Source organism: Crinia signifera, chromosome 6, assembly GCF_055691185.1.
Source record: "Crinia signifera chromosome 6, ASM5569118v1, whole genome shotgun sequence".
NCBI lineage: Eukaryota > Metazoa > Chordata > Amphibia > Anura > Myobatrachidae > Crinia > Crinia signifera.
In genome coordinates, this window is record NC_139222.1 from 206,890,031 (window position 1) to 206,915,909 (window position 25,879).

At 52.1% G+C, this 25,879-nt stretch overlaps 1 protein-coding gene across 2 annotated transcripts in view; it reads left to right on the top strand.

The window, feature by feature from the left end:
- The first annotated feature begins 809 nt into the window (after window positions 1–809).
- CCDC57 (coiled-coil domain containing 57) overlaps window positions 810–25,879 on the top strand; it is a 99,914-nt gene continuing 74,844 nt past the window's right edge. The window contains exon 1 of one of the 2 annotated variants that reach the window (XM_083148677.1): window positions 810–886. The gene's annotated coding sequence lies outside the window, so the exon portion shown is untranslated. Of the gene's footprint in view, window positions 887–20,009; window positions 20,429–25,879 lie in introns of those variants that run through there. The other variant, XM_083148675.1, reaches the window with a different exon arrangement.

The window sequence follows — 25,879 nt, forward strand, 5'->3', positions numbered from 1 at the left end:
ATTTTTCAGCAGGCTCCAGCAGGAACTGAGGCCCTTATTCTAGTTCACTCTTTCTGACAAAATATTTCTTAGATGGACAAAACCATGTGCACTGCAGGTGAGACAGGTGTTACTTGTGCAGAGATAATTAGATTTGGGTGGGGTTTTACACCTGCCTCACCTGCAGTGCACATGGTTTTGTCCATCTAAGAAATATTTTGTCAGGAAGAGTGAACTAGAATAAGGGCCTCAGTTCCTGCTGGAGCCTACTGAAAAATAGCCCTGGTTATATCAATACTATTGTTTTTAATCAGATGTACATATGAATTATGTTTTAATTAAATATGCTTTTTACTATTACATGTGTTTAAATCATTAATTGAGCGCTGAATTTTTCCTTCCTCTTTTAAACATTCTTCAAAGGAAGGGAAGAAATAGAACATGAGGACACGCACTGAAACTGGAGGGAGGTAAGTTCAGTTGAATCGGAGGAAAAATTACTTCCCAGAAAGGATAGTGGACAAGTGGAATAGCTAGCTAGCCTCCCATCAGGCAGAGGTGGTAATATGCATCTCCTAAATGACAGGGGACGGGGAGTCACGTTCATCGATGCCCTACCCCCCTTCCCTGAATCCGACACTGCTGAAAGCTAGCTACTTCTAAAGGCAGACAGGGTAAGAAATGCCTGGGAACAGTTGTTTATGTCTATCGGGGAATCTGTTCTCAGTGCACCCTATGCTATGGAGCAACGGTAGCAGCTAGATTCCCTTCGTGGAAAGGAGGTTTGATGACGTCACGGCCATGTGACTGCTGTCGTCATCAGGGGGAGGAGTCAGCACGCAGCACAGTTTTGCCGCTGCAGGAAACAGGCAGCACGTTCGTGTCGTGAGTCCCACAGCGGCGTCAGGTACAGTTTCCCGGGGGTTTATTACACGTTTACACTCTTCTCCCCCCATCTATGCCCCTGGTGTGTTAGATGGGTGGAGGGGGAGAGAGTGCACTGCTGCGTGGTTTGGAAGGGAAGGGGGGACTGTGTCCCCCGTCTGACGTCCCCTGTGTGCCGCCGGGGGATTTAGGAGTCCCCCGGGAGCCGTCCCCCTGCATGCTGTCCCAATGCTTGTCAGCCCCCCGCCCGCTGTCTTCCCTGCGTGTATGCTGATCGGTCCCTGTTCCAGAGCTGCCGCATAAGTAATGAGCGGGGGACCCAGCTCGCAGTACTCATGCGGCTGTCAGTGCCGCTATCCCGGCAGCTCTGGAACAGGGACCGGTGAGCATACACGCAGGTATGCAGGGAGGACAGCGGGCGGGGGACTGGCTGCTTCTCCGGGCTTCTTGCAGGGACACCCTCCCGCTCCCCCCTCAGACAGCCTGACCCGGCGGCTGTGTCCCCGTCACTCCCTACTTCAGACTGGGTCTCGGGGTGCACACATCCCCTGTACCTGCAGCCGCTGCCTGCTCTCCGCCAGCTGCCATGTATTGATCCGTGCCGCCCTCCATGCAGCCCCCCTGCCGCCCTCCATGCAGCCCCCCTGCCGCCCTCCATGCAGCCCCCCTGCCGCCCTCCATGCAGCCCCCCTGCCGCCCTCCATGCAGCCCCCCTGCCGCCCTCCATGCAGCCCGCCTGCCGCCCTCCATGCAGCCCGCCTGCTGCCCCCACCTGCAGCCCGCCTGCTGCCCCCGCCTGCAGCCCGCCTGCTGCCCCCGCCTGCAGCCCGCCTGCTGCCCCCGCCTGCAGCCCGCCTGCTGCCCCCGCCTGCAGCCCGCCTGCTGCCCCCGCCTGCAGCCCGCCTGCTGCCCCCGCCTGCAGCCCGCCTGCTGCCCCCACCTGCACCCTCCTGCTGCCCCCACCTGCACCCTCCTCCTTCCCCCACCTGCACCCTCCTCCTTCCCCCACCTGCACCCTCCTCCTTCCCCCACCTGCACCCTCCTCCTTCCCCCACCTGCACCCTCCTCCTTCCCCCACCTGCACCCCCTGCTGCCCTCTTGCACCCCCTGCTGCCCTCTTGCACCCCCTGCTGCCCTCTTGCACCCCCTGCTGCCTTCTTGCACCCCCTGCTGCCCTCCTGCACCCTTCTGCTGCCCACATGCACCCTCCGTCACCCCCTGCTGCCTTTATGCACCCCCTTCTTCCCTCCATGCTGCCCCCCCCCTGCCACCCTCCATGCTGCCCCCCCTGCCGCCCTCCATGCCGCCCCCACCTGCACCCTCCTGCATCCCCCACCTGCACCCTCCTGTATCCCCCACCTGCACCCTCCTGCATCAGCCGCCTGCTGCCCCCACCGGCACCCGCCTGCTGCCCCCACCGGCACCCGCCTGCTGCCCACCTGCACCCTCCGTCACCCCCCTGCTGCCTTTATGCACCCCCTGCCGCCCTCCAGGCCACCTCCATGCCACCCGCCTGCTGCCCCCACCTGCACGCGCCTGCTGCTCCCACCTACACCCTCCTGCAGCCCCCACCGGCACCACCCTGCTGCCCACCTGCACCCGCCTGCTGCCCCCACCGGCACCCGCCTGCTGCCCCCACCGGCATCCTCTTGCACCCTTCTGCTGCCCACCTGCACCCTCTTGCTGCCCACCTGCACCCTCCGTCACCCCCTGCTGCCTTTATGCACCCCCTTCTTCCCTCCATGCTGCCCCCCCCCTGCCACCCTCCATGCTGCCCCCCCTGCCGCCCTCCATGCCGCCCCCACCTGCACCCTCCTGCATCCCCCACCTGCCCCCACCTGCACCCTCCTGCATCAGCCGCCTGCTGCCCCCACCGGCACCCGCCTGCTGCCCACCTGCACCCTCCGTCACCCCCCTGCTGCCTTTATGCACCCCCTGCCGCCCTCCATGCCGCCCCCCTGCTGCCTGCACCCGCCTGCTGCCCCCACCTGCACGCGCCTGCTGCTCCCACCTACACCCTCCTGCAGCCCCCACCGGCACCACCCTGCTGCCCACCTGCACCCGCCTGCTGCCCCCACCGGCACCCGCCTGCTGCCCCCACCGGCACCCTCTTGCACCCTTCTGCTGCCCACCTGCACCCTCTTGCTGCCCACCTGCACCCTCCGTCACCCCCCTGCTGCCTTTATGCACCCCCTGCTTCCCTCCATGCCGCCCCCCTTCCACCTCCATGCCGCCCTCCATGCAGCCCCTCTGCCGCCCTCCATGGAGCCCCCCACCTGCACCCGCCAGCTGCCCCCACCTGCACCCGCCAGCTGCACCCGCCAGCTGCCTCCACCTGCACCCGCCAGCTGCCCCCACCTGCACCCGCCAGCTGCCCCCTCCTGCTGCCCCCGCCGGCCCCCTCCTGCTGCCCCCGCCGGCACCCTCCTGCTGCCACCTCCATGCCGCCGCCCTCCATGGAGCCCCCCTGCTGCCCCCACCTGCACCCTCCTGCTGCCCCCACCTGCACCCTCCAGCTGCACCCTCCAGCTGCCCACCTGCACCCTCCTGCTGCCCCCACCTGCACCCTCCTGCTGCCCCCACCTGCACCCTCCTGCTGCCCCCACCTGCCGCCCTCCATGCCGCCCCCACCTGCACCCTCCTGCATCCCCCACCTGCACCCTCCTGCATCAGCCGCCTGCTGCCCCCACCTGCACCCGCCACCTGCACCCGCCAGCTGCCCCCACCTGCACCCTCTTGCTGCCCACCTGCACCCTCCGTCACCCCCCTGCTGCCTTTATGCACCCCCTGCTTCCCTCCATGCCGCCCCCCTTCCACCTCCATGCCGCCCTCCATGCAGCCCCTCTGCCGCCCTCCATGGAGCCCCCCACCTGCACCCGCCAGCTGCCCCCGCCAGCTGCCCCCACCTGCACCCGCCAGCTGCCCCCACCTGCACCCGCCTGCTGCCCCCACCTGCACCCGCCTGCTGCCCCCACCTGCACCCGCCTGCTGCCCCCTCCTGCTGCCCCCGCCGGCACCCTCCTGCAGCCCCCTGCCACCTCCATGCCGCCGCCCTCCATGGAGCCCCCCTGCTGCCCCCACCTGCACCTTCCTGCTGCACCCTCCTGCTGCCCCCACCTGCACCCTCCAGCTGCCCCCACCTGCACCCTCCAGCTGCCCACCTGCACCCCCCTGCTGCCCCCACCTGCACCCTCCTGCTGCCCCCACCTGCCGCCCTCCATGCCGCCCCCACCTGCACCCTCCTGCATCCCCCACCTGCACCCGCCAGCTGCCCCCACCTGCACCCTCTTGCTGCCCACCTGCACCCTCCGTCACCCCCCTGCTGCCTTTATGCACCCCCTGCTTCCCTCCATGCCGCCCCCCTTCCACCTCCATGCCGCCCTCCATGCAGCCCCTCTGCCGCCCTGCTTATGTTTAGACATCCCCTCCGATCTGATGCGCGGTCCCGTGCACCTCTGAGTCGGCAGTCGGACCGGCTGCACATAAGATTTCCTAAATCTTATGTGCAGCCTCCAGGCAGGATCAGCGGGTGGGGGACACTGCAAGGGCAGTGACAGAGGCAGGCAGTAGTAGCGAGCGGTGACGCCGAAGAGACAGGCAGAGTCAGTGGCGGTAGATGCTGGGGAGCTGCAGGGGGGGGAGCCGGCATTGTAAGCTGTCAAATAGGGGGGGGGGGGGGGGGGCGCTGGAATGCTGGGCAGGGGACACAGGCAGTGGGGGGGCGGGGCGGTGTACCGGCGAGGGAAACGAGGGAACTGGGCAGGAGGATCGGGGACTAGTCTCTGCAAGGAAAAAAAAAAAAACCATTACAAATTAATGGGCAGCCAGTGATTGGCTAAGAGAGCTTTCTCAGCCAATCAGCAATTAACTGAGAGAGCTCTCAGCCAATCACTGGCTGACCATTTATTTGTATTTTTTATTTATTTTCTTTCAAAGTGAGTCCCCAATCCTCCTGCCCAGCTCTCTCGTATCCCTCGCCAGTTCACCAGCGTCCACCCGCGTGCTGCCTCTGTGTCCCCTGCCCGGCTCCCCAGCATGCCCCGCTGCCTATTTGTCAAGTTACCATACCCGGCTACCCCCCTGCAGCTCCCCAGCGTCCCTCGCCTGCTGATTCTGCCTCGCAGCTCCCACTGTAGCTCCCCGGGAGTTGCGATATATCATATGCAGAACTTGGCACATCAAATGCCTAATCATGTGTGACTCCTCCCGGGAGGCTGCCAGGGAAATCAGGTCCGACTTGTCCCTTGGACAAGTCAGGCTAATGTATGGGGGGCCCATTAATAGGGAGCCACCCCATCTTTCCTCTTTTTCGCTCTTTTTACTCTTTTTTTTTTTTTTTCTATAGCCAGCAGGGCGCATTTTGCCCTTTAAAAATCGTGCAGGCCGCAGTGCCCCACTAAAACAGCCTAGCGGGAACACTAAGCTCACGCCATCACCCACCCCCCGTCGGCTCACCCCTTGTCTGTCCACCCCCCCGTCGGCTCACCCCTTGTCTGTCCCGTCCCCCCCGTCGGCTCACCCCACCTATCCCATCTCACCTCATCCTCCACTCTAAGCTCGCCATCACCTCCTTCCTACTTCTCATCTCAATCCTTTCTCTGACTTGCCTCTCTCCCCTTTTTTTTTTTCTCACCCCATCTGTCCTCTTTTCTGCTCCTTCCCCTTTTCTCCTTTTTTTTTTTTTTTCCCTTTCAATGGTCCTGGTGACACAGCTTCACATTGGGATGTAGGAGGGTCCGCAGAAAGATGAGGTGTGGTGAGATGAGTGGGGCGAGATGAGGGGGTGGGTGATGGTGTGAGCTGGTGGGGAGCAAGAGAGCGAAAAAGAGTAAAGATATGGGGTGTAAAAGTGAAATGAGAGGATGGGGGGGGGGGGGGGTGAGCAGACTGGAGAGAGAAAGGAGGGGGATGGGGATGGGTGTGGAATCATGGAAAAAGAGGGAATGAGAGAAAAAAGCCAACAGGGCAAAGTAGGGTCCGCAGGAGCCAGGCACCTATACCAAAGCTTTTGAGAGGTAGGCTCCTCCCTCTGCATCCCAGAATCCTCAGTTTCGTTTAGGTGCCCACTGGAGTGGGTGCTATACTGAAGAGGCTGCTGCGCAGCCGAAGATTAGAGAGAGATAGGTATTTTTTATTTTATTAATTTTACAATTATTCTATGAGAATCCTCACACTGCCAGCACGGCAGGTGCTGACAGAAGCGTGTCCTGTCAGTTTTCCTGCGCACAGAGGAGACGCTGGGGGAAATTTACTAAAGGAAATGTGTAAAAAATAGGTGTAAAAATAGGTGTATTTGTATCCAGAAATACACTTATTTTTGACATTTTCTATCCCGAAAATACGACAATTCGTATTGATAGCACATCAATACGAATTGGCGTATTTTCGGGATTGAAAATGTCAAAAATAAGTGTATTTCTGGATACAAATACACCTATTTTTACACCTATTTTTTACACATTTCCTTTAGTAAATTTCCCCCGCTGTCTGGTCTCTCTGTGCGGCGCTGACAACTTCTATTAAGAAGTTTCCTGGGCTCCGGAGCGTCCCTGAACTGGCTTCACGCAGGTGAGGGTAATGGGGGACGGGCACTCCGTTATGGTGGCGGCCATTTTACGCAGAGCTTACAAGATGACCTCCTTATTGAAAAGGACAGCAGTTTGTTACAGGATCAGTCCAAGTGGTCCCCATACGAAGGGGAGACACTGGACATAGGAAATCCTATAGTGGGAGCGGCTGCTGGGGGTGGTTTGGCGCCAAAATGCTACAGACCCTGCAGCAACAGGGACATTTGGTCACTTCCCTCACTCTGCTTGGCGCCGTTTTGGGAGACGCTGTTGTGGAGCTGAAGAGCTGTATCTGGCTGAGTGAGTGGATTTCCTGGGCATCGCTACCCCCTTCTGGAGGAGAATTCCAGAGCTTCAGACAGATAAGTGCTGTGTTATACATTGACTCTGTATAAAACGCTTGTCACTTTGCACTATGTGAAATTGCTGTGTCATGTCAGTGTTCCCTCTAGGAATTTTGTGGGCAGGGCGCCGCTGCACAGGGGCAGCGCAATTGGGGTGGACCAGGCCCGCCGACGTCATTGTTGTAGGCGGTCCCGGGCCGCCGCGTCACTAAAGGGGCCGGGCCGCCGCGTCACTAAAGGGGACGTGCCCGGGCTGCCACCGTCGTTCAAGGGGGGCGGACCGAGCTACACCGAAGTCCCTGAGCTGCCAGGGAAGCCCAGCACCGCAGAGATTGAGATGTCTTGAGCTTTCCCGGGTACACCAGCAAGACAAGCAGCAGGCTCTTTTAGCGGGGCGCATTTTGCCCCCTAGCGCGGGAATACTATGTCAGAGCAACAGTCTGTAGCTTTGGGGGAGGGAGCCCCACTTGCATTGAGTGTGCAGTGGTTGTGCACTTTAAATTTCCCCTGAACAGATGGCCAAGGGGGAATTGTGCCCGGCTTGCACAGTTGTGAGACCCATGGGCAGTGAACCCCAGAGGGTAGAGCAAGCAGAGCCTGCGTGGGCTAGTGCCCTGGGCAGGTCAGTGAATGCCTTAGTGCAGTTGTTGGACAGAGATGTTGTGGTGTCTTCCCCTAAACCTATGTCATCCTCTCAGCAGTCCTCAGGCTCCTTGCCTCTGACTCAAGCAGATCCGGGCCTGTTACAGGTGATGCAGGATACTGCAAAGTGTATTAGCAGATTTAATGAGCTGCTGGATAGATTTGATAATGATACCGAGGGGACTCCCAAACGGTCTTACTCGGCACCTTTACTGACTGTGGAGTCAGGAGAGGAAGGAGAATGCACGTCAGACATTCCCTGGGACCAGGGTGATGATTCTAAAGGTTTCCTCAGCCCTGGGGGTGGAGGATTGTATCACAGGGGTACAAAATTCCTTTTAAAGTTCTTCCTCCGAGGAGGTTTTTACCCACACCACTCCCAAAGGAGTCACGACTCCGAACTGCTCTTTTGGGGGCGGCTCACTCCCTTCTAGAAAAAGGAGTGGTGATCCCGGTGCCTCGGGAGGCATGGAGGAAAGGTTTTTACTCCATTCTGTTTTTAGTGCCCAGCCCGGACGGTACTTTCAGACCGATCCTAATTTTAACATCTTTAAATCTCCACCTGTGGGTAGACCACTTCAAAATGGAGTCTCTGCGGTCTGTGCTTCTCAGCCTGGACCAGGGAGAATTTTTGGCGTCCATGGACATCCAGGACGCATATTGGCATGTCCCTATTCTCCCGGGGGAAGCAGACACGCCTAAGGTTTGCAATAGGGGACTGGCATTTTCAATTCCGGGCGTTACCCTTTGGACTGGCCACGGCTCCAAGGGTATTCACCACTTCACCAAGATCATGTCAGTGATGGCGGCCATTCTCCGATTGAGGGTTATCATTGTGATACCTTATTTGGACGATCTGCTGTTCAAAGCAGATTTAGCAGAGACCTTGCAGAAAAGCGGAGGCTATTCAGTTTTTGCAAGTTCACGGTTGGCTTTTAAACTTAGTCTCAACTGGTCCCATCTCAGAGGATCCAATTCTTGGGAGTTATCCTGGATACTCCTCTACATCAAGTATTCCTGCCGGAGACAAAAGCCAAGGACATGTCTCGCATGGTGAGGTCGATTCTGGAAGCACCGGGTCCCTCGGTTTGGAAGTGCTTAAAATTGCTGGGCAAACTTTTGCCAGGTTCCATTTTCGGACCTTCCAATGGAAAATTTTGACGTCTTGGTTGGGGAACACACAGACCGTGAAGACTGAGTTTGAAGCTGATGTTAGAAACCAGGTCTTCCCTACAATGGTGGACAGATGTGGATTCCCTTCAGTGGGGTCGGTCTCTTCAGTCTTGGGACTGGCTGGTAGTCACTAGTGATGCCAGTCTCGGGCTGGGGAGCAGTGGTCCTGGACTTGAGGCTTCAGGGCCTATGGACTGCGGGGGAGGCAGCACTGCCGATAAATATCCTGGAGCTCAGGGCTGTTTGGAAGGCATTGTCCCTGGCAGAAGACAGGCTGAGGGGTCTCCCCAAGGTCCATTCGGACAACGCCATGGCTGTGGCGTGCCTTAATCATCATGGAGGTACACGCAGCAAGCTGGCCATGTGGGAGGTATCCCAGATTTTTGGTTGGGCGGAGCAGAATGTTCCGGCCCTATCAGCGATATTCACCCCTGGGGTGAAGAATGTCGAGGCTGATTTCTTGAGCAGGGAGGAGCTGCTCGAAGGGGAATGGATGCTGAATCCACAGATATTCCAACAGATTGCATCTCGATGGGGGACCCCGAAGGTGGATTTAATGGCTTCCAACAATCAGGTTCCCAGATTCTTTTCCAGGACGAGGGATCCCTTGGCGTTGGCTGTGGATACAATGACCGTTCCCTGGACAGGGTATCTGGCATACGTTTTCCCGCTGTTTCCGATGATTGCAAGGGTTCTGAAGAGAATCGGGTCCCAAGGAATTCCGGTAATACTAATCGCTCCGCATTGGCCAAGGAGGTCTTGGTATTCGAGTGTTCGGAAACTGTCAGTGGAATCGTGGCGCCTACCTCAAAAGGCCAGACTTACTAAGCCAAGGACCGTTCTTCCATCTGGATTTAGCTTGACTAACTTTGACGGCTTGGCTATTGAAACCGCCATTTTGTAAAGGTTTTTCTGAGGCAGTGGTAAATACCATGATTAAGGCCAGGCAGTCGGTGTCTTCGGCCAACTACTACAGCGTCTGGAAGACATATATTAGGTGGTGTGAGCGACAGAAGTCTCATAAGTCAAGGTTTTGACTGTCAAAATTGCTTGAATTCCTTCAGGATGGATTTTCTTCAGGCCGCAGTCTCCATTTGCTTAAAGTACAGATATCCGCTCTGTCGATCTTCTTTCAGAAGAGAGTGGCTGTACTTCCTGAGGTGCAAACTTTCCTTCAGGGGGTTTCCAGGTTGAAATCACCATATAAACAACCAGTGGCACCCTGGGATTTGTCTTTGGTTTTGGTGCTGGAGTGTCTTCAACTGCCTCCCTTTGAGCCTTTTAAGGTCGGCTGACCTTCCTTATGTGGAAATTTGGTATTTTTATTGGCTGTTTCCTCTGCAAAGAGGAGTTGGGAGCGTTGTCCTGTAAGGCTCCCTTCCTTATTTTTCATGACGATAGGGCCGTTCTTAGACCCCCAATTTTTTCCAAAAGTAGTTTCTGCTTTTCATCTGAATCAGGAGATTGTTCTGCCTGTGTTTCAACCCCCAGAGGGAGGGTTCTAGAAAAAGGGACAAATTGAGGAATTTGGATGTGGTGCGCGCCTTGCGCATTTATGTGGACAGGGTAAAAGGTTTTCGGAAGACAGATACCTTATTGGTCTTGTATGATGTACACAAGATAGGCCGGCCCACTTCTAAACAGACAATAGCCAGGTGGTTGAGATCGGTTATTGCTTTTGCATATACTAAGGTTGGTAGGCCTGTTCCGGCCAGGATAAACGCACAAACGCAACGTCTGTTGCTACCTCTTGGGCGGTTTGCCATGGGGCTACAGCTGAGCAAGTATGCAGGGCCGCCACTTGGTCATCTGTTCACACTTTTACCAATCATTCGCATCATTCGGGCGAGCAGTGATGAGAGCTGCAGATCTGAGCTTACCCTCCCAAAAGACCGGCTCTTGTACGTCCCAATGTGAAGCTGTGTCACCAGGACCATTGAAAGTGAAAAAGAAGATTTTTGTAAGAACTCACCGTTCGAATCCCTTTCTCTGAAATGGTCCTGGTGACACAGCAATCCCTTCATTATGCTCAGTAAGTATGCCAGTATTCATGATATATCATGTTGTTGTTGGTTAAATTGATGTTTGTGCATATGTTTGAACTGAGGATTCTGGGATGCAGTGGGAGGAGCCTACCTCTCAAAAGCTTTGGTATAGGTGCCTGGCTCCTGCGGACCCTACTCTGCCCTGTTGGCTTTTTTCTCTCATTCCCTCTTTTTCCATGATTCCACACACCCCCCATCCCCCTCCTTTCTCTCTCTAGTCTGCTCACACACACCCCCCCCCCATCCTCTCATTTCACTTTTACACCCCATATCTTTACTCTTTTTCGCTCTCTTGCTCCCCACCAGCTCACACCATCACCCACCCCCTCATCTCGCCCCACTCATCTCACCACACCTCATCTTTCCTATTTTTTCGCTCTTTCCCTGTCCCCTTTTCCCTCTCGTGTAAACTCTTGACCCCCTTAGCCTGTGCCCTCTCACCTCATCCACTCTAAGTTCGCCATCACCTTCCTCCCTCTCATCTCAATCCTTTCTCTGACTCTCCTCTCTCCCCCTTTTTATCTCACTCCATCTGCTCCTTCCCCTTTTTATTGTGTCTTTTTTTTTTTCTTCTTCTTCGTGTTCCATGGCACCCACAGGGTGACCTTGGGGTTGAAGGTGGATCTAGAGGACTGTGCACCAATCAGCAAAGCTTTGAAAGTTTCTCAGGATGCCTGATCCCTATCCCCTATAACCCTGCCTCCATCCTCATCTCCTCATTTTTTGTTTGGTGCCAGCATGAAGGGTAGCGGCTAGTTTCCCTTTGTGGAAAGGATCTTTGATGTCCTCCCCATGTGACCCGCTGTCCTCAGATGACTTCACACCCATGTGACCCGCTGTCCTCAGATGACGTCACACCCATGTGACTAGACATTTTCAAGCAGCATAGGATTACTGGCCGTGTGTAGGTACTCTTCGACATGCTCCTCCCCCCCTGCAGACTGATTCCCCACATGTGCCCTATTGCCCCCAGGATCTCCCTGACCTGCCCCCTTCCCCTGCACAGCCTGACTCCCCACATGCTCTCTGTGTGCCCTATTGCCCCAACATTTCTTCGACCTGCCCCCCCTGCAGTCTTCTTCCCCTGTGTCCTTCAGTGTGCCCTATTACCCCCCCTCCCCTTCCTCCTCCTCCTTGAAGCCTGATTCTCCATATTCCATATCCCGGGATTTGGTCCCAAAAAAGTCTGGGATTTTAAAATATCCAATTTTGGGATTAGACTGTGCATGCGCAGTGTAATGCTGGGCAGCGTCTGAGCAATCGCTCATACGCCGCCCGGCTGTTCCTGAATCCTGACACCTGCGTGCGGCCTGTGTAGCGTGACAGTAGAGGTCACTCTGCGCAGGCCACACCGCCCACTCTGTTGCAGCCTTCTCCTGTGCCCGCCCCCTTCTACTCTCCTCCGCACGCCCACCTCTTCTCCTCTGCCTGGCCGCCTGCCTCCTTTCCGTCCTGCCTCTTCTCCGGCTGCTGTGCTGTCTACTAAGGAGGAGGTGTATGAGCCTGGAGGCACCGTCCACCTCCGAACCCACTCCTCTCCCAGCCACCCGCTCCGCTAATGTGAGTAAATGTGCGGGTCGGCCAGTGTGGGGGTGGGTATGAGACACCCCTGACACAACTATGGATGCTGATCCCAGGATTGAGAATTTTCCAATCCCGGATCCTCTTTGAGGTAATCCCATAAGAAGCTAATAAAAATATATATTTTTTTCTTTTCTTTTTTACACTGAGCCGCCCCCGCTGTCAATCATTGACGACGGGAGTGATGTAGCTGCCGTGCCGGAACTCCCCCACGACCTGTGTCAGAGGGGTACTCGGCGGGGGAGAGACACAGCGCCTAGCACTGCCAGACATCTCCCCCAGGCAGCTTGGCCAGAGCATTGGAGAAGGTAAGGTTCTCTGTGAGAGCACAAACAGCTGCTGCGCATGATGGGAGTATGCCGCAGCAGCTGGGGTGGACAATGCTGCTTGCGGCAGGGACTCCATTAGACCACTGGGGCCTGAGCACAGCCTGGATTTCTTGGGATCCATTTTAATGGGGATCTTTTTGCTCCAGTGGGGGAAGACCAACACAGAGGGGATGGTGCTTAGCCTGCTGAACGTCCTCCAGCTTTGGGTGCCAATCGCTTGCAGATCTGTTGCCCAGGAAGCTGTACTATCCTGTTACTGCCTCTCTCTGATCAGCAGGAATCGCAGCACGAGGCCAGAGCTACCAGAGTGCAGGTACAGTCTCCCTTGTGAAACTATCTACACGTTGTTCACAGACAGAGGCGTAGCTAGGGCGGAGCCAGTGGAGCACCAGCTCCGGTCGCCGACATGTCATCTGGTGCCGGAGCTCTGCCGCCAGCTCCCCCGCCCTGCTCGCCCGCTCCCCTCTGTGCAAGACTGCAAGTGGCTTCCCATTGTACCTGGAGAGGAAGAGGAAGCCCGGGGTCGTGGGTCAGCGCGACGACGAGAAGGAGGAGAGTGAACTTGAAGCTGCATAGCGAGGGGCAGGAGGAAGAAGAGCAGCAGCGTGGCCAGCAGCACGTGGGAGCAGAGCAGAGAGAGGGACGGAGCGGAGATTGAAAGCTCCAGTCCTGGCACCCGACAGCAGCGCCCGATACCTGACAGCTGCATCACCGCACCATTCCACGGCACCTGGCATCATCAGACCGCAGAAAGGTTCCGTGGACTGGTGTGGTGATGCGGCTGCCGGCCCGGGTATCGGGCGCTGGTGCTGGGGACTGGAGCTGTCAATCTCCGCTCCGTCCCTCCCACTCCTCTCATGCGCTGCTGGCCACACTGCTGCTCTTCCTCCTCCTGCCCCTCCCCGGGCAGCTTCATTCTCCTCCTTGTTGCACTGACCCCCGACCCCGGGCTTCCTCTCCCGGGACCAGGAACTTCTCCTCTCCAGGCCCCGCACCCAGCCTATATAACCAGCACCTGCTCGCAGTACCAAGTGTCGCCCGGAAACAGAAGGTTCCAGACCACCCCAGGGCATGTGAGTTGGCCAGTGTGGCCCTATCTCCAAGGGTACATGTGCCGACGGGGGGGCGCGCACGCGAAACATGCCCTTGCTCCGGGCACCGTGGAACTAAGCTACACCAGGTCACTGGTGACCCTCTCAGGTCACATACACTTAGTGTATCACTCTAGGTAATGGGCGCCACAAACAGGGTTTATTTTACTAAATCACTCAAAAAATGCATATAAACCGCTGTGTGTAGATCTCCCTCCCCCACTCACGGAACCTAGACCCCATTCACCCTGGTTGCAGTCGTGGCCAGCCAATCACGGCTTGCTGTGTCAATGCCCTGACCCTTAGAGCTGGCTGTATTAGCCAGCCCCAGACAGTAGGTAGCCAGTCCGATGGTGGAGGAGCAGAGAAAAGCTCCAGAAGAACCAGCCAAGGGAGGTGGCAGCCATGCAAAAAAAAGCTCAAAAGGCCCCGCACCCAGGCGAAGAACACAGAGGAAGAGGCTGAAGCCCTGGGAAGCAGCAGCCATGCAAAAGAGCTTAAAAGGCCGCCCCAGGTGAAGACTCTGCGGAAGCCCGGGGGGGCATAGGCTCCCCTGGGTGAAGACAAGATGCAGTTTAATAAAATATTTACAAATCTGTGTTTTTATTTTAATATTTCCTTTACAGGTAGCTATAGGTGCTGGTGGGCTTTTAATGCCCCACATGCTGGTACCTGTGGTTCTCCCAAGTACCAGCATGTAGGACAGGCTTGCTGGGACCTGTAGTCCTACTGTAAAAGACAATATTACTGTTTAAACAAGCTTTATCAACCCTGCACCCACCGCCCAGGGGAGTTCCCACCTTACCAAAAACTCTCGGCCTGGGCTGACTAGATAGGGTGGGTAATGCTTTGGCTACGGGACTCCATCAAGCGTGGAGACTGGTGCTGGTCCCCAAAATACGGGGGGATCCCTATTCATTTTCTCCTCTGTATTTTGGGAACCAGGACCACTCCAAAAGCCCGGGGTGGAATATGATGGGGGGGGGGCGGACGGCGGACCCTATGCTTGTTCTATTATTATTTTTCTATTTTACACAAAGAAGATGTCACTCCCCAGGCTCTATTCCAAACCATTATTTCAATATGAAGAGACTTTATTCCCCTGAATTTGCCGAAACACTTTCTGTGAGAGATTTGAAATCTCTCACAGACGCTCCCATTATGAATCTCAGGCACAAATCTCTCCATGTGTACGGCCCTTTAGAGAGAACTCTGGGATATTATGATGGAAGATCACTTTTATGTTTTTTTCTACATGTGGCCAATGTAATAGAAAGTTATTGTGGACAGTTTGATACTGGGTCATTGTGCATGGAATGTCACACCTGGTCTTGTGTTGCACTAAGGCAATTGCCCATGGCCCTGCTCTGGTGGAACCCACATGGGCACAGGTTTGGGGTGATTGGTCTCATCACGTAAGTCTGGGATGCAAACTTTATTATAAGTCGCACAGTTGCAGTGGAGGGGACCACGGAGGCCCTGCATATTGCTGTTGGTAGGAGCATTGGTAGCATGCGGCTGATTCAGCTGTTGTCTTCCGCCAGCCGTGGCTTCCAGCTCCCATACTTTGCCACGCTTGCCTGATGCCGGAATGCTGTTGTCTGTAAATTGATAACAAGCATCCTGGATGGCGCTAAATCATAGGACTCCCATCTGCAGATGTATTGGTGCATTGTGCTGGGTGTACAGGCAGCCTATGTATTGGTGCTGCATGTATAGGCAGCAGATGTATTGGCGCATCGTGCTGGGTGTACAGGCAGCCTATGTATTGGTGCTGGGTGTATAGGCAGCAGATGTATTGGCGCATCGTGCTGCGTGTACAGGCAGGCTGCTAAAGACAGATACAAGAATGAATCCTGCTCCAGTTTTAATTTTTCATACAAGAGACCCTCTTCACTCCACATTTATATATATATATATATATACACACAGATCTAACTCTCCCGGCACTCCATATGACAAATCAACTTGCTTGCGGTTCCAGACTATTGATTTCAATACATCCAATCCCAGTGCAGGAACAAACGGCACTCACAAGACGAGTAAATAGTTGCAGCAAATATTTATGGTGGTAGGAGAACGTTTCGGGGTCTGCGCCCCGACCTATATAATTTACTTCTTTACAGTTTCTTATATAGCGCTGCATATTCCATTGCATAATATATATTTGAAGGAGCAATGCCTTATAATTCAATTTGAAGGTGCTACCCACTTTCCTAAAACACCCATACAACAATAGTAAGTAGAGATATGGGTGAAAGTCCTATAATACTGAATAAAATGTAACTTAAAATTCATATGATTCTGATTGATTCGCTAAGCAGTGAAAATTCGCTGCTTGGCGAGCCTTCCAAAGCTGACTGCCACAATCCACACGGTACTTGTTTCCTAGAACGGCCACAACGATTTTTGTCGCAGACATCTTGTCGGAAAAACTTCGTTGATGGCATCGCACGCGTCCTCCGACCTTTTTCATACATCCACATCGGCGTGACAAGCCCTGCGAGGGGACGCGGATACCTGTGAAGGTATCCGCGTCCGCTTGCCACGCTTCGGGCTCGGTGGCTTGCTGCGCTCGCCACACTTTCTATTCTCAACTCCACGCTGACGTGGATAGTGGGGGTATGAAAAGGTCGGAAGACGCGTACCGCCGGCTCGCCACGCTTCGGGTTGGCGTCAATAGTGGGGTGGCGTTAACAATGGAGGGGCATTTACAACCATCAGGGGGGGGGTTTCCTATACAAATGTGGGGTTTTGGGGCTTTTTACATTGATTCCAATGGCCGCGATCAATGCGATTTCGTCTTTCACCGGCAAATAGCCCAGTGATTCACACAAAATCGGGGACATCGCGACGATCGCATGCCTTACAGTTAAGGCATGCGATCGGCCCGATTGTGGCCATTCTAGGAAACAAGTACCATCCCCGCAGCTTTGCAAATGGTTGTTTTGCATTAACATCCATTTGCAGGGTAGCTTAACTACCATGGTTGCCAACCATCAAATTACTTTTTCCCCTGCTTGCAAACCAAAGTCAATCTGGGCTGACCTAGACTTGTGGCATTTGGGTCCGAGAATGGGGAGGTGGCTAATGTACTGTGACATCAGCTGCCCACCCCCAGAAGGCAAGTGCCTGTCTGCATTCCCATGGAAACGCCCAGTGTTTTCCTGGGCCCATCCATAAGGACCTAACAGAGCTGGACAATAGTGGCCATCCAGATGTTGATGAACTACACATCCCAGGATGCTATGCATCAGTTTTGCTATGTGTCCATGCTAAAACTGCTGCAAGACATGCTGGAATGTGTAGTTCATCAACAGCTGATGGGCCGCTATTGCCCAGCCCTGACCTAACATCTATGGGACCATAAAGGTCCTTACAGCACGGCTCGACAAACTCCGGGAGCCAGGTCACCATGGCGACCAGATTTTCCTTCCTGGCGACCAGATCCTGTGGAGACGTGGCAGTGTCTCTAAGCTCCTTTTATAACATTGTAGCCCACATACCCAGTGTTACGGTCCAGCTGACAATAGTAGCCCCTTCGTAGGTGAACTCCTTGCAGCATCTGGGAAGGGGATCCTTCTGAGTAGCGTTCCGCTCTCAGACGCTGGGGCCTGCCACACCCCCAATCCCTGGAAGCCCCTGATGTGTTGGCACGGCTCTTATGAACCTCCAGCCAGCACACGCGCCTGCAGGAGCACCCGGAGGATGATGAGCAGGCGGCTCGCTAGAGCGGAGGACCCTGCTGCTGGTGAATGGTATCAGCGGTGATGCTCTTCTGCTCCACGGGAGGTTTCTGTCCTTAGGACACCTGCGTTACGGTTTGACAGGTGTACTGCCCCAGTCAAACTCCCCACCTGCCACTGTCCATGACCGTCCTGGCGTCCAGTAGAGGTAGTGCTCGTCCCGCATTATGGAAGGCATGTGCTCTGCAGGGAAGATGAGCACCAGGGACAGGGGGGCTGTGCAGCCCAGTAATCCCAGGGAGCTTGCCAGATCAGGCTGCAGACGATGAGTGCGTGCCGGGCATCGGCGGCGGGTGGCTTTCTCCTCCTGCACCCCTACTGGAAAAGGTGAGCGGGGAGATACACAATGCCCGCCATGCCGTTGAGGCTGTCCCATCCCTGGCTTTTATCTGCTTGTGTCATGGCAGATGGTGCCCCTACTCTGTGCGCAATGCACCAGCCAATGGGACCTGGGAGGGCAAGGGGTGACCAGTCGGAAGCTGCCCACAGGGGGGAGGGTGCCCAGAAAGGGGATAATTATTAAGGGACAATGTGAACAAGGGATCAGGTTGCAGAAGGGTGCCCAGAAAGTAGGGATAATCATTAGGGAAGACCGACCAGAGTGTCCAAAAAGTAGGGACAATCATTTATCAATGTATGCAGGGAACACAGAAAGAGGGATCAGGGTGCAGGAGAGTGTCCAGAAAGTAGGGAAAGTTATTTGGGCAATGGATGTAGTGCACTGGCAGCATCACTCTGGCACAGCTGGATGTCAGCAATGCAGTGATGGAGAAGTGATGTATAGTTTGGGAGATTTGGAACCCACCATGGTTTCCTGGGAGCGGGTCATCTGGAGCTGCGCCCTGTCTGCCGCCGGAGTCGGGGTGAGCACCTGTGCACAGCCGGTGTTAGTAGCCCAGAGTCCATCATGCGCTGCTGCTGTCATTCTCCTGGCTGCGGCCACTACCAGCCCTCATATGCCACCCTCACAGTGCGGCAGTCACAGCTGTGGAACCCAGCGCCATCAAAACAGCCTCCATGAGTACGCTGTATGGCAGTCCACCTTTTTAAATCCTCCCCTGGCCAATACTCCCTGCCTAGTAGTCAAACAAGTAATTATTAATGTTGGTAACAGAATAGGTAATGTCAACTAAATTATTGAGATGAGCTATAAATGCAGCATTTCTAGAATGAAGCAAAAACATTTTTTGGAGGAGGGGTGATAAAGTGTTTTAGTGTGTCTGGCTCCTACTTTCATGCTGGCTCCTAGTTTTGAGAGAAATTTGTCAAGCCCTGCCTTAAGGTGTAGGGAAAATAGCAGTATCACTAAATGGCTGGCCTGTTCCCCATCACCATAATGACCTAACATCTATGGGTCCTTATGGTGAAGGGAAAATAGCATAGACAAAGTAAGGCTGGCTAAATACCCTTCACCATAAGGATCCTTATGGTGACAAAAATAACATTATTACTAGAAAGCTGGCCTATTCCCCTTCACCATAAGTACATAACATCTATGGGACCATAAAGGTCCTTACGGTGAAGGAATAATAGCATTATCACTGTAAAGCTGGCTATATTCCCTTCGCCATATCCTTATGACGAAGGGAATATAGCATTATCACTGTAAAGCTGGCTATATTCCCTTCGCCATAAGGTGTTAACATCTTTTGGTCCATAATATCCTTATGGCGAAGGGAATATAGCATTATCACTGTAAAGCTGGCTATATACCCTTCACCATAAGGTGTTAACATCTTTTGGTCCATAATATCCTTATGGCGAAGGGAATATAGCATTATCACTGTAAAGCTGGCTATATTCCCTTCGCCATAAGGTGTTAACATCTTTTGGTCCATAATATCCTTATGGCGAAGGGAATATAGCATTATCACTGTAAAGCTGGCTATATTCCCTTCGCCATAAGGTGTTAACATCTTTTGGTCCATAATATCCTTATGGCGAAGGGAATATAGCATTATCACTGTAAGCTGGCTATATTCCCTTCGCCATAAGGTGTTAACATCTTTTGGTCCATAATATCCTTATGGCGAAGGGAATATAGCATTATCACTGTAAAGCTGGCTATATTCCCTTCGCCATAAGGTGTTAACATCTTTTGGTCCATAATATCCTTATGGCGAAGGGAATATAGCATTATCACTGTAAAGCTGGCTATATGCCCTTCACCATAAGGTGTTAACATCTTTTGGTCCATAATATCCTTATGGCGAAGGGAATATAGCATTATCACTGTAAAGCTGGCTATATACCCTTCGCCATAAGGTGTTAACATCTTTTGGTCCATAATATCCTTATGGCGAAGGGAATATAGCATTATCACTGTAAAGCTGGCTATATACCCTTCGCCATAAGGTCTTAACATCTTTTGGTCCATAATATCCTTATGGCGAAGGGAATATAGCATTATCACTGTAAAGCTGGCTATATACCCTTCGCCATAAGGTCTTAACATCTTTTGGTCCATAATATCCTTATGGCGAAGGGAATATAGCATTATCACTGTAAAGCTGGCTATATTCCCTTCGCCATAAGGTCTTAACATCTTTTGGTCCATAATATCCTTATGGCGAAGGGAATATAGCATTATCACTGTAAAGCTGGCTATATTCCCTTCGCCATAAGGTCTTTACATCTTTTGGTCCATAATATCCTTATGGCGAAGGGAATATAGCATTATCTTTATAGAGCTGGCTAATTTCCCTTCGTATGCAGGATCTGACCACTAGGGGCATAAAAGTCCTTACGGTGAAGGGGAATAAGCCTGCTCTCTAGTGATATAGCTATTTACCCTTCACCATAAGGATCACCTCCTTTCCACGAAGGGCATATAGTCACAACCATGGAGCAACAGTGAGACCTGTCCTGGATTGGAGTTGTTGTTACTATGGAGACGCGGCCCGCGGTAGCTTGCGAGGCCTGCATCGGCGCTATGGTTGCTATAGAGACGAGGCCTGAACGAGGCGGTGCAGCCTGAAATCATAAACAGGAATGTGTCAGTGATCAGAGCGGCTACTTTAAAACTGCGGGAACACGATCTGTAGAGGTGAGCTCGTACGTTTGGGTGTTCTAATGGATACAGATACTACTGCTCTGGCTGCATCTATAACTGAAACTGATGTTTTCTGACTGTATCACGTCTCTGTACAGTTTATAGACGTTATATGTTCAAATATTTAATATACTACAATTAGATATGTTGTGCATAGTAAATGTAACTAATTTCTCCACTATGCAAAGCAGAAAGTTATGGAATACTTTAAAATTTTATTGTTATCATGCACCTCTTTAGGTTTCTGCTTATTGTTCAAGATATAAAGCGCTTTGTATGTCATATTGGGCCTGATTTAGAATCACACACAGCTGCATCTGTGTCTTTTGGCAATGCCATAGCCAGTTCTACAAAACAGCAACCCACATGCACCATCATCATTTGGCAGTGCAATGCACCATGGACAATTGCATTGGCCCTATATGACAGTAACCGTTTCACTTTCTGCGCCTAAATATGGTAGCGCTACATCCCCTTCGCCAGATGGACCTTTCCTATCATGCACTGGGTCCATGTCTTCTTAGAGTGGGAATAGTATTCGCAAGCCACCGTTCCTGAAGTGTGGAAAGCATCCAATGCAGCTAAAAATAAAAGAAAGTCTGCACCAAACCTAGTTTAGACAAAATACAAATGATCAAACAACTTCCGCCCTCACATGTTGTCACATCTGGGTCTTTTCGGTGGAGGGGAACTAGGCACAAATGTCTGACTATTAGTGCACATACACTTATGCGCACCATCTGATCGCATCTTATGGTGACAAAAGTGCCCTCTTCCAGCACCCGATGTCGCATGCCATCTGCAATGATACATTGGGTGCTGAAAGTGGGCTGCCGGCGGGCAGCAGAGTAGCGTAGGAGTGCTGGCGGCAGCGGGGCTCAGCAGCCGCGGCAGAATTTGAAAAAACAATCAGAGAACTTCCCATTGTTTAAATTTTTTTTTTTTAATTCTGACGACTCCGATAGCACTCCTTCACAGCAATACGCTCCAGCCCCAGAATCCCGAATCCACTGCCAGTCGCCGATCACATAATTTTTAACCACATGCCATAGCTCATGCAATTCAATAAATATTATGTGCAGCACATAATATCTATTGACGTGACATGCAACCCTAATCACAATGGGCAGCGTATACCACAGTGCGCAACCTCTAAGCAGCTAGAAAGGGTGAATATCCAATGGGATTTTTCTTCAATATCCCAGAAAGACAAATACGTGCAAGAAAAGAGAGATATAAACCCTTCTACCAGCGCTAAATAATATGAGGGAATGATTTACTTCCCTATGGTATATGTCCACAGTAGCTTCTGTCGTAGACCAATATGACCTTGGATCCTTATATCATCTCCAGAGCAATTTCCACATGTAAGACAATTGCATACAATATCATCGCATAGATTGTATTTAATAAGGATCAACAAGTAAAAACATCAGAAGCGGATAAAAACATCAAAGCAAATATAGAATGGCACACAAATAAAGTGACTCTGTGCAGCAGCTTTGAAAGGGGTAATTACCAGATGTAATTGAACTGTGTTGCAAATACAGTTCAAACAGGCATGGGTAAAGCCAGTATGGGTCCCGGGTCTCATACAGCCTCCAGGCCTGCAGGTAAGTGCCTTCCAAGGTCCGCACACAGCCGCTCTCACCGACGCGTTTCGGATCCGCCTGGATCCTTTTTCAAGGTGTGATTTGGGTGCCTGCATATCCCAGTATTTATTATAAGTGTCCCCCAATCAGGTGTAATCACGTCGCGGCTAAACGCCGATTACCGGACTTCCGGGTCCGCGGTCAGCCGCGACGTCACTTCCGGTAGTTCCGTCCGCGTCACTTCCGGTACGGACGTGAACTGACAGCTCGGGTGTACATGAAGCCACTTCCGGGTGTACTGCCCGTTCCTCATTGGTCCGGTCTCTATATCCTGTAGGGTACTGTTATTTCTCTATGGGAGTCCGATCATGTGACTCTATGGGAGTCCTATCATGTGTCACGTGTCATCTTTAGACCAGCCACTGTCAGTGGCATGCCCACATCTGCTTTGTTACTTCCGTTTTATCTTCCAGAAAAATCCTACTACCTGAGTCCAAATACATCTGACATCACTTTGCGGTAACTATCAGGACACATGCGCACTATTACTCAGATGCTTGCGCAGTACTTGAAATACGGCCTACTGCATATTGGCATTGCATGTGGTTAACGTGCAAATTAGGCTCATTTTGCAGTGTACTGCCCTATCCACACACTAATGTGGATCATCATTTTGATAAGGCATTCCAATATAAAGTATAGACATCGAAAGCAGATTGTTTTTCAATGTTTTTTCTCCAATTGATTGTGGCATTCTTATGTTAGCCACCATTAGATAATACAATAGTAATAGCAGTGGTTCCCAAACTGTGTGCCGTGGCACCCTAGGGTACCTCAGAGCACTTGCAGGGGTGCCCTGGAATTGTGGTCCAGAACCAATTAATTTTATTTATGGTCAATGTAATAGAGAAAAATCAGTGCTTGTGGCGTCCAATCATACAATATGTGAACAAACCGATGTGAATACTGTCCCTCACAACATAACTGGACCTATGGATCACATATAAACACTATTTCATTTAATATATATTGTACTCAATAAGAAACTTTTGGCCTTGGGGTGCCACGAAAAAATTTCTGATACTCCAGGGAGCCGTGATTCCAAGAAGTTTGGGAACCCCTGAGTAATAGTCTGATTTACAATTTAGCTGTTAAAGATTCGTCTTGGACCTGATACAATCACAGGTCTTTATTGTATATAAAAACCTATACAGCACTCCAGACTTCAATGCAGATTCCAATGGGTCTGGACATCCATATGGAATCCTCTGCCTCCATTGCAGACATGGTGACCTCATTACACTGCACTGGGCCTTTCCTTCCCTGCAGCCTTCCTCTTCCTTCCACTGAGGAGCAGCAGAGGGCAGGGTCGCTGAGGAGCATCCTCAGGACATCCATGGGGCAATCATCCTCTCTCCTCATCACACATTGCAGTTGTGATGTGCCAGCAAATGGAGTCCATTAGCCAGCCTTTAAACAATGCAGAAGTGACTACACTGAAATCCGCAGCACAGGACATTGGACCAATCAGAGGCTAATAAAGCATACAGCATGGCTTCAGGAGGAGGAGCTGTGCCATCCCCAGCAGCAGGGGGAGGAGGAGCTGTGCCATCCCCAGCAGCAGGGGGAGGAGGAGCTGTGCCATCCCCAGGAGGAGGAGGAGGAGCTGTGTCATCCCCAGCAGCAGGAGGAGGAGGAGCAGCTGTGTCATCCCCAGAAGGAGGAGGAGCAGCTGTGTCATCCCCAGAAGGAGGAGGAGCAGCTGTGTCATCCCCAGAAGGAGGAGGAGCAGCTGTGTCATCCCCAGAAGGAGGAGGAGGAGCTGGGTCATCCCCAACAGCAGGAGGAGGAGCTGTAATATTGTTTGGAGGGGGGGGGGGGGTTTACAAAATTTCTAGTTACCCTACTGCATGTGGGTGGTGGTGTTATTATAACATTCATGAGGTTTTTTTGTGTGTCAACGTTGACACCTCACCATGTGGACCCCCAGTTAGAGTAGCGCATTCCCTCGTATGACTTAGTTCACCATGCTTTGGGCCAGGTTACTCTCTGCACTGGGCACACTTTACCATTCCCAATCAGTGTCCATGTGGATGGTAAAGCATGAAAAAGTCAAAATAATTAGAAAAAATTGTGACAAACCCATGTCGAACTTTTGTCACTCTGGGGCAGATTTATTAAGCTTGGAGAAGAGATAAACTGGAGATAAAGCAGAGAAAAGGTAAAAGTAGATAAAGCACCAGACAATCAACTCCCAACTGTCTTTTTCAAACACAGCTGATTGGCTGTGCTTTATCTCCTTTTACCTTTTCTCCGCTTTATCTCCAGTTTATCTCTTCTCCAAGCTTAATAAATCTGCCCCACAGTACCTTTTGACTGTCGACCTTTGTAAAAGTCGACCTTTTGACTGTCTACTTAGACACTGTATCTGAGTCATCCAGGTCCTGGCTGATGGAACGGTACAGTCTCACATTTCTCATGCAACATGTAGTGACTATTGCTGTGGAAATATATTGCTCTTGGCACTTGTCAGCAAGACTTGTATTCAAAGAAGTTGTCTCTGTAGCAAACAGCCTACATAGCATACTGTTCTCAGGAGAAATGTGTGGGGAGGCCATATCACCTTTCAGAGACACGCAATTTAATCAGCCGCTGAACATATTCAGTCACATTCTATCAACGCCTGAGATATGTCAACCTGCACATAATTTTATAATAAATCTGGACAAACTCAGACACCTCCTCACCTGCAGCCTATTCACACTTTGGCCTCCACACCTGCAGACCTCTGCTGCGCATTCACAGCTCTACCAACTGCTCTTGTAACTTACATTCTTTAAGTTCTTGAAATCCAAATTGTATTCCCTCCTCCTGTATATTTCTGTGATACAGAGCCTGATTCAGACATGATTGCAAAATCTTTCTCAAATGGACAAAACCATGCAGCACCTCAGATGGAATGTAACATGTGCAGAAAGCGTTAAAGGGTGTATACACGGAGCAACTCTTTTTTTAAGCCATTTCGACAACATCGACAAAGGTTAGGCAAAATCGCCCCATGTTTACAAAGTATGTGATAGCGATGCGCGGCGTCGCTATCACCCGGCTGAATAGACACTAGAGACAAGAATATTTTGTATAGACCAGGCAAGTCCAAACTATGGCCCTTCAGCTGTTGCAAAACTGCAAGTCCCATCATGCCTTGCCACAGTTTTGCTATTAGGGAATGCTAAAACTATGGCAAGGCATGCTGGGATGTGTAGTTTCACAACAGCTGAAGGACCATAGTTTGCCCATGCCTGGTCTAGACCCTGCAGTGTCTTTTTGGCTGTGCACATGGGCTGCTGCTGGGTATCACTGCCGCTTCTCTCCAGCAGTGATTTTAACTAAGCAAAATTGCTTAGTCAATATCTCCCTCAGTGACTCGTGTGTGCACCCCTTTAGATTTGGGTGAGTTATTTTGTTTCTGTGCAGTATAAATACTGGTTGCTTATTTTTACACTGGTATTTAGATTTCAGTTTGAGCATACCCTACCCAAATCAACTCTCTACACATATTCCCAACCTGTAGTGCATTACAGCATTTCCTTGCACATTTCTCAGCCTGGCTACCTCATTTCATAGTCTCTGATATTATCCTGTTTGGCATCTCAAGGAGACCATGGATACTCAAACTACTCTCTGTAATGTCCTTTGTCAGCCAGTACTTTTGGATTCTTAGTGGTTAATTTACTAAGATGGGAGTATTAGTAAAGATGGAATGTTGCTATGGGCAGCCAATCAGATACTATCTATTATCTTCTAGAAGGTGCTAAAATCAATAATAAGAAAAATCTGATTGGTTGCTATACTC